The sequence below is a fragment of the Neopsephotus bourkii genome, unplaced genomic scaffold, assembly GCF_033783945.1.
Source record: "Neopsephotus bourkii isolate Nb327-2 ecotype Australia unplaced genomic scaffold, CSIRO-AGI_Nbou_v1 NB_1754, whole genome shotgun sequence".
Taxonomy (NCBI): domain Eukaryota; kingdom Metazoa; phylum Chordata; class Aves; order Psittaciformes; family Psittacidae; genus Neopsephotus; species Neopsephotus bourkii.
Genome location: NW_026902228.1, coordinates 1 through 16,047, shown reverse-complemented (window position 1 = coordinate 16,047; position 16,047 = coordinate 1). Strand labels below are relative to the sequence as shown.

At 39.0% G+C, this 16,047-nt stretch overlaps 1 protein-coding gene across 2 annotated transcripts in view; it reads right to left on the bottom strand.

The window, feature by feature from the left end:
* The window catches only part of PRLR (prolactin receptor), a 90,037-nt gene extending 74,669 nt beyond the window's left edge, over positions 1 to 15,368 (bottom strand). Inside the window, exon 1 of one of the 2 annotated variants that reach the window (XM_061377478.1) lies at positions 15,063 to 15,368. The gene's annotated coding sequence lies outside the window, so the exon portion shown is untranslated. The remainder of the gene's footprint in view (positions 1 to 15,062) is intronic. The other variant, XM_061377477.1, reaches the window with a different exon arrangement.
* Between the last annotated feature and the right edge of the window lie 679 nt (positions 15,369 to 16,047).

The window sequence follows — 16,047 nt, the reverse complement described above, 5'->3', positions numbered from 1 at the left end:
AGTTAATGAAATACTCTTTTCCACATTTTCTTCCAAAAACTGTTGTGTAACATCACTGTGTGCTGTAAATAGCTTCACGCTTCCATCTGCTGCCTGAAGTGTCTTCTCTAAACTGCTCTGGTTTGTAAAGTGTTTGCTTTGTAGTATTTATTAGCCTTACCACAGCGTATCATCTCTTCCAGACTGCAGCTGCCAATAAACACCAGGCAATGGTACGTAAATGCTATACTGTTCATACAAAAACATTCTTACTCATTAAAAAGAGTACATTAAAAAAATCATTTTCATTAAGACATTTCATAACATATTGGACATCATTCATTTAGGGAGTATTCCCCTTTATCAAGCGGCTGAACAGCACGGCCAGATTAATATCTTTTTATGGTTTTATGGCAATGATAAACAGTAAGAAATCCAGGAGCCCCCTGAGTTCAACGGTATGCAGCATTATTAACCATCTGATCTGAGTGCTTTAGGAGAAAACAAACTTTAAAGGCTCTGAAAATATGATACAGATATCATCTTCATTTAAATTGGATTTGTGACCATATTGATAAAAAATATTAAAATGATAAATTAGGAGTTTATCATGGCTGATTTCTATTACAGATCATATCAAAACATGATTTTTACCTACACCAGTCACTGCCACATTTTCCAGGAACGTTCCAATCAGCCAAGATAATCTGAATGATGCCAGGCAATTCTGAAACATGGTTGTATTGGGTGCAGGTGGCAAGGTTTTGGTAGTGAGGGAGCTTCAGGAGTGGCTTCTGTGAGAAGATGCTGGAAGCTGCCCCTGGAGCCAGTTCCAGCTGACTCCATGATAGGCATGCTCTGGCCAAATCTGAGTCAATCAGTGATATTGGTAGTGCCTCTGTGTTAGAGTATTTAAGAAAGTGTAAAAACCTGCTGCAGAGCAGCATGCAGTAGAGAAGAGTGAGAATATGTGAGAGCATCAACTCTACAGACATCAAGGCCAGTGAAGAACAAGGGGAGAACATACTCCAGGCACCAGAGCAAGTTCCCCTGCAGCCCATAGTGCAGATCACGGCTAGGCAGGCTGTGCTTCTGCAGCCCATGGAGGACACCACACTGGAGCAGGAAGATGCCCAAAGAGGGCTGTGACCCTGTGGGCAGCTCGTGCTGGAGCAGGCTCCTGGCAGTTTCTGTGGCTCCATGTAGAGAGGAGCTCAATCTCGAGAAGGTTTGCTGCAAGACTTTCAACCCTGCAGGGGACCCACACTGGAGCAGCCTGTTCCTGAAGGATGTACCCCAAGAGGGACTGAAGCTGGAGCAGTCTGCTCCTAAAGGATGCACCCCATAAGGGGCCAACACTGAAGCAGTCTGCTCCTGAAGGATGCACCCCCTGGAGGGACCCACGCTGGAGCAGTTCATGAAAAACTGCAGTCTGTGGGAAGAACTCACATTGGAGAAGTCCATGGAATACTGTCTCTTGTGGGAGGGACCCTGCGCTGCAGCAGGTGAAGAGTGTGAGGAGTCCTCCCCTGAGGAGGAAAGAGCAGCAGAGACAATGCGTGATGAGATGGCCACAAGCCCCACTCCCCATCTCCCTGTGCAGACTGGGAGGAGGAGGAAAAGAAGTTGAGCGAAGTTGAGTCCAAGAAGCCACAGGGGATAGGGAGAAAGTGGTTTTATATTTGTTCTAACTTCTCATCCTCTTTTGGTGTTAATAGGCAATATACTAAATTAATTTCCCCAAGCTGAGTTGGTTTTGTCTGTGATGGCAATTGCTGAGTGATCTCTCCCCATCGTTATCTTGACCTGTGACCCTTTCATTGTATTTTCTCTCTTCTGTCCATCTTAGGAGAGGAGTGACAGAGCAGCTTGGTGGGCACGGGGCAGACAGGGTCAACCCACCCCATCACTGATAGCACAGTGACTAAAGTCATGTTCCAACACAACACGCTGATTACATACCATTATTACTATACAGGTTCTATAATGACTACAGTTTCTAGCTTTGGATTACTTTGTTATGCCCTGTAGAAATATATAGTTCCTGTTTCAAAGAATGTGAAACCTAACAATTTTATGCATAAGAATTTCTCAATAAATCACAGACTACAAGAGGTCTCAGGAGGCCATCTAGATCATCTAAGTGCCCTAAGGAGGCATTAACAATGCCAATTTCATTCTTCAGATTTGCTTAATCTGCTCTTAAAAAATTTCCGATTAGGGGAATTTCACAATCTCCTTAGGCAATGTAGGCTACTGCTTTATCTTTGTTATTAAAATATTCTTAATATCTGATCTGTATCTTCTGTGCTGCAACTTAATCAAAACACTTATTTTGCAGTCTAAAAGCAACAAAACAACAGACAGCTTGTCTCTCTGCAAAGCTGAGAAACACTGGCTTGAACACTTCAAATAGATCATCCTTGTCTGACTTAGATTTATCAGTCCTGGTTCATTTTCTCATATGCCAGATTCTCCAGACCTCTAAATGTTCTTGTTACTCTTCTGCAGACTCTGCCTATCTTTCATGAAGTGTCATGACTCAGAATGACAAAGTATTTTATTTGAGGCCTTGAATATACTGAAAAGAATAAAAGAATCACTTTGCACACCTCAGAACAGACTGCTATTTATAAACCCTGGCTTGCTATTTACTTTTTGCACAGCAGGATGACATTACTGCATCCTGTTCCTCTTGTGTACCATTATACCATTATATACACAATACCTTTTTGAATCTTCATCACCTCTTTTCTGTATTTTGCAGTTGAGTATCTGTGTTTAAGAGCAGCAACTTGCTCGTTTTCACTGAGTAACTTTTTTTTATCATAGAATCACACAATGATTTGGGTTGGAAGGGACCTTAAAGATGTTCTAGTTCTAACCCCTGCCATGGGCACTGGCAGCTTCCACTAGACCAGGTTGCTCCAAGCCCCATACAACCTGGGTCTGAACACTGCCAGGCATAGGGCAGCCACAGCTTCACTGGGCACCCTGTGCCAGTTTCTCACCACCCTCACATGGAAGAATTTCTTCCTGATATCCAGAAAGTTGTTTAGTACCTTTTAACAGGAATACAGTAACCTAACAACTGCTTTCTCTTCTCCATGAAACTGGAAGTCCCTCTCCTTTCACTGTTGACTAGTAAACATATGTTATAATGTTATCCACATCACTATGAAACACTGATTAGCTGCCACACAGTTAGTCTTGTGCAGCAGGTTTCAATTTGTTCTTTTGCTCTGACTGCAACCTACTGATAACCACTGCACATCCAGCACAGCACTCTCATCTTGACTACATCTAGCTAATTTGTGAAAATTTCATGAAACTGTACTGAAATACCACAGTGAGGCTGTATGAGACCACTGCTGCTCTTCTGTCCTTGAAACATGTTTACCTTAGAATCATAGAACCATAGGATAGTTAGGGTTCTTCAGAAAGAAACTGGATTGCTTTGAGAAGATAACACTGCTGTTACTTATCACCATGTTCTCTCCAAGAAGTATTCACTTCAGTGACTTCCAGCAGTTTATAATCAAGAGATCAACACACAGAGGGTGCCTCAGTTTTAACTGCCTTAAGATTAAGAAATATTTGCACAATTGATCATAAAGGCTACTCTTCGCTCTCCTGCCCCTAAATCACATTTGTTGAATTCAAATTATCTTTGTCATAAATGTATTCCTTCTTGTGACTCGGCAGACCTAACAGTTAAAAGTCTTCACGCAACAGAAGTGCATAGGTACCAAATGTGAACAAACTACAGAAACTGACTTGGTATTCCTGTTGTCTGGAAAAAAGGTTTTGTCTCCCTTTCCCCTTGTCCTCTTTCAGATTCTGGGAGGGCCATGACAGGGCTGGCAGGGGAGGCCATGCCTTGGTCAATCCACAAGAACAGCAAGAGCAGAATATCCTGCCCCTGCCCAGCATGGGGCTGCATTGGGTCACAGCTGTCATTTTGTTACTGGTATAAACTCTGTGATCTCAGTGTATCTCATGACATGTGGCAGCTGAACCCCTGCATTCCTGGTCACCTGGAAGCTCTGCAAGGGCCCTCATATATTCTCAATACGTATGACATATAGCCATGTAGATATCTCTATAAATTTATAGAGAAAGGAGTGTATAAATACATGTAAATGCATACATAATTTCTTTTTAGATATATATGAGTTTATATCTGAAAAAGTTTTCATACAAAACATTGTTTATTAAGAGGTATTGAAATAAGTAACTGGACTGCTGAAAACCCAACCAAATCATCATGCAGTATTACTTGAGCAGCCTCTGAACTCTGTGCTGTGCTATAGGATATAGGCAACATTGCCTATTAAAATAGAAAACCAGAAAAAAAGCTCAACTTTACAGGAATGTGTGTAGGCGCACTAAGGAAAGTTCCCAGTGGGCTTTCCCCAAAAGACCACATCTTTTGGGTAACTGATAGTTGGGTTGCAATTTCTGGAACCAAATTGTGCAGCCTGACAAGGGAAGGGGACTGCAGTTACCAAAAGGCCTCTCTAATACAAATGGCTCTCCTGAACCTGATGCAGCAGTCTCCTGTTAGGACAGAAGATGAACTCATGAGGGCAGCTTCCAGGTCACCTACACCGTACACAGCAGCCTGTGCCATGCAAACTCAGAATGAAGATGTCCTCTAATATAACATCTAGGTGGCTGAAAGTAAATGCCAATAAATAATTCAACAAACTCACTCTTTTCTGCAAAAACTTTTTGCAGCAGAGATCCAGCATGATTGTTCAGACCTACACAGTGCTTCCCATTCAACTCCATGGAGGGAAATTATGTTATAGCTGGAAGTAATGGCATCTCAACGAACAAGCTCTTCGTGATCCTTATCTGCATTGGGACCACTTCAAATGAATCCAGTTTGTGTTTGGTACATTATTCTGAGCAGCCATAAACAAAGATCAGATTTATTAAAATCTGTCTTGTTTTTTACTGGTAGAATGGGCCATCTTCTTCTGGATTTCTTCTTTCTTTTCCATTGTTCAGTAGGGTTTGTTACTCTTTTTCTTGTTGCAGCAGCCTGACACTACCCATCCTTTTCCTTTTAAGGGTTTGAGGACAGCTGTCCCTTTAGGGCTGTGATGTGTCTCTCAACAACCCCTGAGACCTCCTGCTTTGCCAGTGTTTACAACTTGGCCACAACAGCCTGGAAGACACATCTGAACACATCTGTGGACATGTTTGCAGCCATCCTTTTAATGTGTGTGTTAATAATTTCCAAACCCCTTCAGAAAAATCATACAGCTTTTAAAAAGAGGCTGTAGAATATAACCTCTGCTCCACCTGGGGTCCTTCGTAATTCATGTACAAAAAGGGGTCATTTAATTTTTTCACTACTCCTTTCACTAGTTATTATTTACTGCATTATGATATGCTTTCTTAGAATATCAGAACCTTCCAGGGCAGCAGATGCAACTTCACAACCTCTTCTCCATTGTGAAGTAACATGTGCTTTTTTTAATTTGCATTTATTTCAGTGTTGCCTCTATCAATATAAGATTGGCATATAACGCAGCATTCAACAGCATAAAATGCAGCTTGTACTGCATCACAGTTATCTCACTGCTGTTACCATTTGCTGGAAACAGCAGGATAATGGGAACAATAGATCCCCAACCAGCTGGTACTCAACACAGCTTTATGTAGAGGCAGATGCAGATAACCTTCCAAGCATGTCAGATGAAAAGGGAAACTGTCACTGGCAACCCAAAGAGAAGCTTCCAAAAAACATTGCTAGTTTCCCAGCTGTACAGAAAGAGTTTTTATCTTTGTTTTTCTAATTACAGGATTGAAGACCAGGCCTATGGCTGGTCAGCAGTTAAAGCTCTGTTGTTGGAACTAGTACGTGTTTATATATTCCAGCAATATGCATATGGATGGATAACAGAATAGCCACAAAGAATAATGCCAGCAGCACTATTAATATTATTCCAGCTGTCGGCATTGTATTTCTGCAAACCACACCTCCCACTGGCCTGACAGCTCCCAGGGGCTTTCAATAGCTGTTTAGTAAAGTTCAAATTGGTGTTTTGTGGGCAAATTTTGGTTCAGGCATTGTTGCGGAGCCTGATGTAAAAACTACAGGTCACCATCATTCTTTTTCTCTCATTCTGGCTCCAACTGCCAGATGATGGACTTGAGAGGCTTTTATCCAGCTGCTAAACTTAGAGGGCCAGCAAGTCTACTTTACAAACAGCTGTTTCTTCCTTGCTTGCCTTTTTACTGCTAGAAACTTTTCAAGTTTGCAGATTTGCCTCAACAGTGTTCACTTTTTTAAAGCTCACTGGAATAAACTGTGCCCTTGATAGCTTGGTAACTGTAGTCTGTTAAGCACTACATGGGTATTTGACCCATTCTCATAGTTTAAACTACTGCCCGTGAACATCTGCTCATAACAATTGTCAAATCTTTCTTTTGTTCTAAACATCCTCACAGTCTTCCTTTCTGAATGGAGGCATGTTTACTCTAATTTTGCACCAATTCCCACACATGGGTTTCCAAATCTTTGCAGAACTTTCACATCCATATGTCCAGCTTTGACAGTACTGTGTAAGCTGCAGTTGTATCTCTATATAAACTCTAGCGATACATTGATGTAGCAAATAGTAACTGCATGCTGTGAAAGAACCCCACATCTTGGTTTCTAGCACGCTGTTAAAGCAATCTTGTGACAGAGCCCTGTGCTTCATTATTAGTATCAAAGTAGTGAAAATTGCTCTACTTTAACAGCTTGTCTGAAAGCTGGTTTAAAAACATTGATTCCCTGTTTGGTCTGTAAATACCAAGGTAGCAAAAATGGTTTCAAAAGCTCCAGTTATTCCAAAACCCATTCTGCCTTTTTGAAACACGGTCCAGGCACATTTGGATAATGGCGCTCATCACCATTAAAAGAAGCTTAACACTGCTACTGTGTTTAGAACATGCCATAAACACCTGTTACTTCTAAAGTGCCTTCTCACTGCCTGATGTATGTTATATCTTGGTTTACAAGCCACAAGGCCACTTGATTTCTGTTCGGATCAACAGGACTCCTGGCTGTTTCAGAAAGGGATTCATTTTGCCAAAGCTTCCCACTTCCCCAAAACCACAGTAAATATCTTTCAACAGATGCTGCAGGCTAGTAACATGCTGCTACTATATGCACATAGGTAAACAAACATCAGACAATCAATTTAAGTAATGTTCAGTGAAACTTTATTGATCGATTATTTGAATTGTGGCAACCTGTCCCCCTCACTGTCACTGTTTCTTTTCTTCCAAAACTGTTGTTCCTTTTTTAAGTGTTGTTCTTTTCCTTTTTTTGAATCCTGTGGTCCTAAGTAGGAACAAAACCAGCTCACAGCATAATTCTGTCTCCTATGTAATCAGCCAGGATTATGTTTTCAAAAAGGTGCTATGAAATCCACATTGACGTAAGCGTAAGTCAACTCAGGCAGTACAGTCCCTGTTACAGTATTATAAATAGCTGTTAGCACACTGAGATGTAGGCAAAAGTTGCCAGCCACTCCCCTCAACAAACTTTCATTTCCAAAATCCCAGACTAACTGTCTTCTTTCTTTTCCTCCCGTCTTTTTTAGGAAAACCTTTTGGAGTGTAGGTGTCCCTACACACATATACTTGTGAAGTTGTCTTTGTTTTGGCTTTCGACTTTAGTGCACAATACTACCTTTAGTTTCTAACCCAGGATGAAGATGAAGGGCTGCCCCAATGTATGGTGATCTACTTGGTTTGAAGGTAGGTGAAAGGGGCCTCTTGGTCTGATTCATAGGTCTGTTCTGTTCTTCGGATAAGCTGGACCTGGGTGATGGCTTCTTGGTCAACTTCAAGCCTTACCCCTTTGCCAAAGGCATATTCAAAATTTTCCATGGTTCCCACTTGTTCTGACACTCCCGCACCCTTCAATTGTACTTCCCTTTTATTTAATTTTCTTTCTATTTATACCAAATTTTGGCTTAATTTCATTATCTCTTATTAAGCATTTTTATAAACACACTTCATATAGTCATAGTTTTATGAAGAAGTGTAACTATATATAAAGATATGTTTACGGATTTTTCCAACTCTCACATGTATCTTTATAAAAGCATAGCCATGTATGTATGCATAGTGTGTATATGAATGTATATACACGGGGCTCTGTCATATTTCTGGCATACAGAAAAAGGCAGTGTTTCAGTTGTCAGCAATTACAGGGTGTTTTGAGATCACATAGGGTATGGCCATGACCATGACAAAATGATGACTCTTATGGATAAACGAGGACATCCTGGGCCTGAGGGAGCAGACTCACTTCTGGCCTAAGTGGGTCATATGGCTGGAAACGAGGGAAGGCCTTCTGGGGACAATGGCCTTCAGACTTTTGAGGGGTAGGTCTTCAGCAGAAGCTGAGGGAATGGAGCCTGCACCATCTTGCCTCAAAGTTCTTTAACTGTTACTAATGACATTTCCCTTGGTTGTAGCCATTCTTCACCCTCTCCTCATCTTTCTGAATCACAACAGAAATTCATGTTGCTACCACTCAAACAAGGAATGAAGAAAGCTATTTGATACCTTTCTTCAATCTATAAATAATAGAAAGCAGTATATAATAATCATCAGAGAGAGGATTTACATGTGAATAGTATTTTAACATATATTAGTAATTATTGCAAGCAGATTGGGTTAACTTGGCATTACTTAGGCTAAGCAGATATATGATGGTATAAGACACATGAGGTTGGGCTTTTCCTGGAGAGAAGTATATCTTGAATGCCAAATAGCCAACAAACTAGTTTTTATCTTCCTTATATTCAGACAAAACAGTATGAGCATAATCGATTACATTAAATGGACAAAGCTTTCTATCTTTTTACACAAAACAAAGGTGCCACACAAGAAGCCTGGCTTCAGATTCCCAGACTTTTGTCATCAAACCTGGTAGTTTAGTAGTTTAGTTAAACCTGGTAGTTATTGCATTTTAAGAGGCAATTTCTCTATCTATGTTATTAAAACTAATCTTTACTCTTAACTTGAAGTATGTATCTTTAATTTTTTATCCTTTTAGATTTTTTTGCTATTTTTATTCTGATTTTTCACAATCAAGATCTACTTTCCTTTCATATCACTATAGCACATGACTTTACCCTATCATAACCGAAGTGAATTGTTCTTTCTCTTTGCATTATGATCAAGTAAAATTAATCTTTTAAAGGAAAAGCCTACTCCCTTTGGATTTGCTTCCTTGAACTCTGATGACTTCCCAGTTAATGTTTAGGGGTGAAGAGCAGCAACAGCAGCAATCAAATTTTTGGATCAAGCTGTGAGCAGATGTAGATTTGGCTACGAGTCATCTTTGCTTTTCCAAAGGCTGTTTCTTGTTTCCTCCAAAGAAGTGTCACACCATATGTAAGCATTTAAAAAGTGCTATTTATCAAACAGATTATTCTGTCCCAAGCTATAAAACTTCATTTTTTATATCATGATTGCTCCTGATTGTTCTTGTTCCAGTTAGAGTCCTAAAAGTTTTCAGAAATTATCAGTGCCAAATTTATTGACTTCTTTTAATGAACCAGTACATAACTTCCTCACAGGGAATGTTGTGTATCACATGTTCACTGGAAGAGGAAGTGTGACAATTTGAAAGTACTGTTAATGTGGCGTGACTTTACCCTGAGGCAACAATGAATGGGCTCAGAGGTCTGTCACACTAAAAATCTCTGGTTACCTCAGGTTGTCAGAGGATTGAAAACCAGATCAGAAAGTTCCTCAAGACAAGGAGAACAAATATCAGACATGATGAATGTGCTGAGATCTTCTCAGAAATCATTAACTGTAAAGCTAGAGAGATCATAATGATAATATAACCTATATACAGAGGTGAGACGACTCACCTAAGTGCAATCCTGAACAGCACAGATCTGTCAGAAAACTGTATCTTTAACATTTATTTTAAATGTTCTTTCACATTTTTAATTCAGCAACCTAGAGTGGGGCAGAAAAAGAAAACACAAAAATAAAGCAGAGTGTCCTTGGTTCTTCAAAAGACAAAAAAATACCCCAAAATTACGTTATCTAATGGTCTGTTAGAAATGTAAACTAATCCCTTACCTTCTTTTTGGTGCATTATGTCAGCCTACCCTAAAAAGAGTCTAACTGGACTCCTCTGCTTGGCTGGTCATATGCTACTGCAAGGCTTGTGGGGTATATGAGGTAAAGTCATCAGTTATAGCCAGAGGTGTACTTGGCATTACACGCTGCAGGTAGGGAATAATGATTCCTGTGTTATGGGGTAGTCTGGGTTCAAGCTGCCCCACTGAAGGTGTTGCAGAGTGCATCCAGTGGCACGAGACCACCTCACTGGCACCTCATGCATTCTTCACAGTTACTGTATGTGGACATGTGAGTGCATGTACTCAAAAAGCTTCTGAGTACTATTCTGAAAAGTTCACATCACAAATACTTCTGGAATACTCTGTCCCTGCAATGCTCATGATACAAACAAAAAACCTGGACTATGGAAAAGAATACGCACTTTGAGGTTTACATTTGTTTGTATCTTTGCAGTGATTATTTTTAAAACATTCTTTTCTTATCTGCCAGTTTCATAGTTTTCAGTGAATTATGGAAAAATATGAGTAATAAAGCAGTTCACAAAAATGAACCTGCAGAGGATTTTCAAATGTTAAACTATGCAGATCTCACCCTGAACTCTTTCACAGCAGCGAGCTGTGTTTATGAATGCTAGAATTTGAGACACAATTGTTTTGTTTCTCAGCTTGTCTCTCTTCTCTCCCTTTTCTAATCACAGTTAATGGATATCCTAAGAAGTGCTCTTACAATAAGTAGTTTGAGTTGAATGTTTGAATTTGGTGGAAAAAAAGGGTATCTATTTTTAAGCAAAGTAAACTTATTATATGCTTCCCCAGATTATTCTCCAGATACCTCCTTCAGATGAGTCATTGTAGTTACAACTAAACTCCTTAGTCATACAATCAGAAATTGATATGAATTTCCTAATGGTTCAATGCTTCCTAATTTCTTCTAAGAATTCATATCCAAACTCTTTTGAATGTTGAACTGAAATATCCTACATGGTTTATTTTGAAATAAAGATTTATCAAAACCTCTGTGAAGTCACCAGATATCTTGTAACTCAAAAGACAAAACTTTATGACTACAATAGGAAATGACAAAAGAGTACAGCACATATAGATAACATCGTAAGTGCAGAATTCTACCAATTATAGGCTTCTGGGAATATGAAGTTACTTGCTGTATGCTATGAACTGAATTATTCCTTAAGAATACTGTTGATCAGCTGTAGAAAACTGCCGTGCCATTTGACTGAACTCCAACAGATTTAGTAGTTCAGTCAATATTTAGGAATTGTAACAGTTTACAATTCCTAAAGTAAATAGGGTACTATATCCCAAGTAAGACAAGGTGACTAGAGCATTTTGGCATTTATAAATATTCACATTTGAAAAGCATGAGAAAGATTTCTGGTGGTGGATGCAACAGCTGCAAGTCTCATAAACTCCGTGTACTTGCGTGATGTGAAGGCATTCACACAGTCATAGAATAGTTAGGGTTGGAAAGGACTTCAAGATCATCTAGCTCCAACCCCCCCACCGTGGGCAGGGACCCCTGGCACTAAACCATGACATCAAAGGTCTATCCAAAAGCTCTGGAGAATGCGGGCCCACAAGATTCTTAGAATAAAAGTTTGTACTACTCTGGACCATACCAAACTTGGTGGTAAACCTTAGAAAAGGAAAAGCAGAGATTTAATTTACAGAAAAGGAAATTTCTGGTTAAAACTTTTACCCATACATACAAGCTAAAGCGAGCTGATACTTTTATATAAGATGTATCAATTTAAATACAGTGTTTCAGAAGAAAAAGAAAACCCAAACAGTATCCTCAAACACTGAAATGAGTCATCACAGATTTCTATGAAGAAATTTATCATTTTTGATATGACAGTTTTATAATTTACTTTTTTAACTTTCAAAAAAAAAAAAAAAAAAAAGACTTAAAATGAAACGGTTTTCCTTCAGATTAGATAGCATTAGCTGAATGCTTTGTTCAGCCTGAAGGTTTGTCTTCTCAGTTTGCCAAAACACAATTAAGAGCACCTTATACTTTCGATTTCTTTACGAACAGTTTTCAGTATTGCTAATGAACTGAAAAAAATCATATATATAAAAGGCTGGTGAGATTATTTGCAAAGGCATTCCCCTACCAGCAGAATTACCTGTGTCTCTGCTGGAAATACCTACAAAAAAGCCTACTCAATATGAAAGTTTTTAGCAGGTAAGTTTTTTACAAGGATTAAAGGTCATACTAAATAGAACCACCAACAACTGGTATGGACCAGACCTGTGAGAATCTTTTCTCTCAGAGCGAGGTCATGATCTCTTCAGCAAGGCCAGGCAGTAAAAAAAAAAGACAGAAAGGAGGAAGTGCAAGAAAGCAGGAAATCTGTCTTCTCTCATTATTTAGCTCACACACAAAATATCTGTACGCTTGATTTCATACTGTTTAATTAAATAGTTCCACAGTGCTAACTTGGGGTAAGGGAAGGACTGAGGAACAGTACAGCTACAGCTGAGCAATCAGTAAAAGATATTAAAATAATGAGACAGTTCTTTAAGGGGTTATAATCAGCCTCAAATGAAGTAAGTTCAACCTTGCTGCCCATGCAGCAGGAATCAGTACAGATTCATGTGACAGACTTCTAAATCAGAGCCAGGCTAAGGGGAAATGGATAGCCATCAGAGATACGTAAGAATGGAGACCAAATTAGGGAATGAAGGCATCCCTCCAATAGTATAGGAACCAGTTAGGGAAAGGTCAATAAGGAAGTCTTTGTGAGTCAATTTATTAGAGCACTAGTCTAATTAATTAGTACAAACAAGGACTTATGGTACAGTCTGAGCTGCCCTTTGATTCTATCTTGTGAAATCCAACAACCTCTCTGAAAGGGAGCTGTACTGAAGGAATAAATGGGAACCAAAAATGGTGCTGAAGCAGAAGCCACAGAAAACTAAGGTTTCTATGGTGGAGTAGATAGATCTTTGGAGGAAGGGCATTGGGTAGCAAAAGTCTGGAACAAATACCCTAACAGAATCCTACCTGGATGATAAAAAGTGTATTGATACTTACATAAGTATACACAGGTACATAAATATACAGAAAACAAAGTTTGTAAATTGAAGATTCTGGAAGTACCAGATTATTAGCTTCAAACAAGAGTATACCAAGACAGTAGGAATAAACTATTTTTACTGTTTCATGAGTCTTTAATTAACCTGTATTTAATTCTGGTGAAGAATACAAGCCTGGGAGACCAGAATCACAGAAGTTTCGACTGGTAGCCTGATGCAGCTGAAGGAAGTGGCTGAACTCCCTTTGCTTCACTACAGTAATAAATGTGTAGAAGTCAAACTTCCACAATCTCTAAATAAAGGCGAGAGCTTTCAAAAGCCACCTCTGTGCCTGAGTACCCTGATTCTGATAGCAGAACACTTGCTATGATGTTAATTCAGCTGAAGCCATGAAAACTCAACACATTTAAAAATGATCTTAAGCTGGGCAACAAAAAATAGGATAATACAATGCAAATAGCTTAAATACATAGAAAGAACTTCTCAAAAACGAAGATGAAAATTCTGAGACCTGAACTATCCCTCTGAGTTCATAACACTGCAAAACATCTCCCTGTCAAGGCCTTACATCTTTCACAAGAAAATTTAGTGTGACAGATTTCTAGTTCAATTTTAACACACAAAAATGTTGGGATGACTTATCAGGCTTGGCTCCTTATTGCTTTTATGCTAACTGCATTTCTCTGGATATTGTTTTTCTTCAAGATCTGCAAACTCCTTGCCAAATTAGAGTCTATGTTAATCCTTCCATCAAATTTAACTAGGCTGTACTTCATCACAGAAGACTGATGTGCACTCATGCCATAGACTTTCTATAGATATTAATTGCCATGTAAAGTGCATAGGGTAAATGGCTGCATGCATTACAGACATTCAAGCATGACTTGTTGCTTAAACATGTTCACAGCCTGGGCAATCCATCTGCCTGCCTTGGGGAAGTGCCTAGTTCAGCTCAATACTAGCAAGCCAGATCTCAGAAGAAGAAAAGGATGATAGCTGCAGCATAGCTTTTCTACAGCACAAAGCTTATGCTGGTAATACGGACACAGAACCCATACACTGTCTTGCAGGCTGCTGCGCTCTCTAGAGGGAACTCAGCAAAAGAAACTGTATTCATTCCCAGAGTATTAATGAATTCTCAGGTGACTGTTGGAATAGTGAAAATATTATAGATGATGGTCCAGTGTTTCAATAGAACACAGGGAAAACTGGCTAAAAAGACACTCTCAGGATCAAATCACACCATTTTCTTTACTCCCTGTCATCTCAGTTATCAGCTGTCGGGGGGGGGGGCCCCCCCCCCAGTCTATGCCAATATCAAAGAATTCTGAAGCTAATAACACATGCAAAAAAGGGTCAGGTAACTACTGAAGGTACATACAAACGTAGGAGAGGACAGCACATGAAGAATAAAATAATAGCTAGGGAGCTGTAGGTAGTGGAAGGTATGACAGCAGTTACAGGAGCTCCAGGAGGTTTATTTCCTCAACCAGCTTATTTTCATTAACGAATGACACAAATGAGGTATACTTAGTAAACATAAACAATATAAAGCAGTAGTATCATGAGATTATTACTACCATGTGCATTTACAAGTCTTTACAAAAATAAACACAATCCTTAATGTCATTTTACGAAAACTTATAGGAGTGGCATATCTGTGTCTGGCTTATTTCAGTATTTTAACAGAGACCACTGACAAGTAAAAATGTTTTGTTGTTGTTTTTTTTTCTTTCAGAATGTGAGCCATACAATATTTAGCATAATATATTCAAATTATTTTACTTCTTTTTAAAGTTTTTAATTTCTGCTAATGAAACTACAGTCTACACTGTCCTTATGCAATGACACAAAACCCTTCATAGGTAAATACACACTAGGAACAGGTTTAACTGCAGTACTTACTTTTGCCTGGTAACGAAAAGTATGTTGACCCATGTCAGTTCATGAATGCTTCCTGAACAAGGACTTCAAAATCCAGCATTTGAAAGAGTTTCACATATGTAAAAAGAAAAAAAAAAAAAAAAATCAGAGGGAAAAGGGGAGAAAAAAGGCCCCAAAGTAGAAAGATAAACAAAGAAAAATCCTGCAAGGTTTACAGCTCTGACTGTAAAATATTCAGCCTGGCAGCTCTAGGAGTGATACAACTGTATACTTGTGCATGCTCTCCCCAGTAGAGGAGGAGTCAGTTTTGCAACACTTATGTTCCTTGCTCCAGGCAAAACAGTGATTCTCCTCAGTGCAAGCAATGTTTGGAGTGTGACAGCTTTAAAGGTGAGAGGTGTACTGTGGAGTGTAGGAATGCCTCAGCAGAAAAATAGCATTTTTAAGCGTCAGCTACATAAGCTACAGGTTGTTGTGGTTCATTTTAAAAGCTTATTGCATCGGATTTTCTTTATTTTCTTTAAGGGAAAAAAGTAATACTCCTTGAACATAAACTGCATCCAGAATCCTCTGTGCACCAGTAGCCTATCTTTTATATTCTAGGGCACCAGAAAAAAATTCTTTTTATAACAGAATGAAAGGTGTTGGTTTTACAAAAAAAAGCTCACTTAAGGAAAAAAATTTTTTTTTGGTTTGTTTGTTTTAAATTTATTTTTTTGTTAGCTTTTTCCTGTTATTTGAAAAGAGTGTTGGATTATGCAATTGGGCTTTCGATTTTACTGACATACTCAATTATTCACTAGTCATCTGCCTCAACTAAAAACATTTTAACATATTCTTATTAATCCTTTCACTGAATCACATTTTTATCTTCTCTGTACTCATGCCAGTGAACTGAATAGAAAACAAAAGGCATGCATGTGTAGTGAAAATTCTCTTGAGCAAGATGATTGAGCAACAACATTCTTTTTCATAACAAAGCAAGTTTATGTGGTGTGGATGTTAA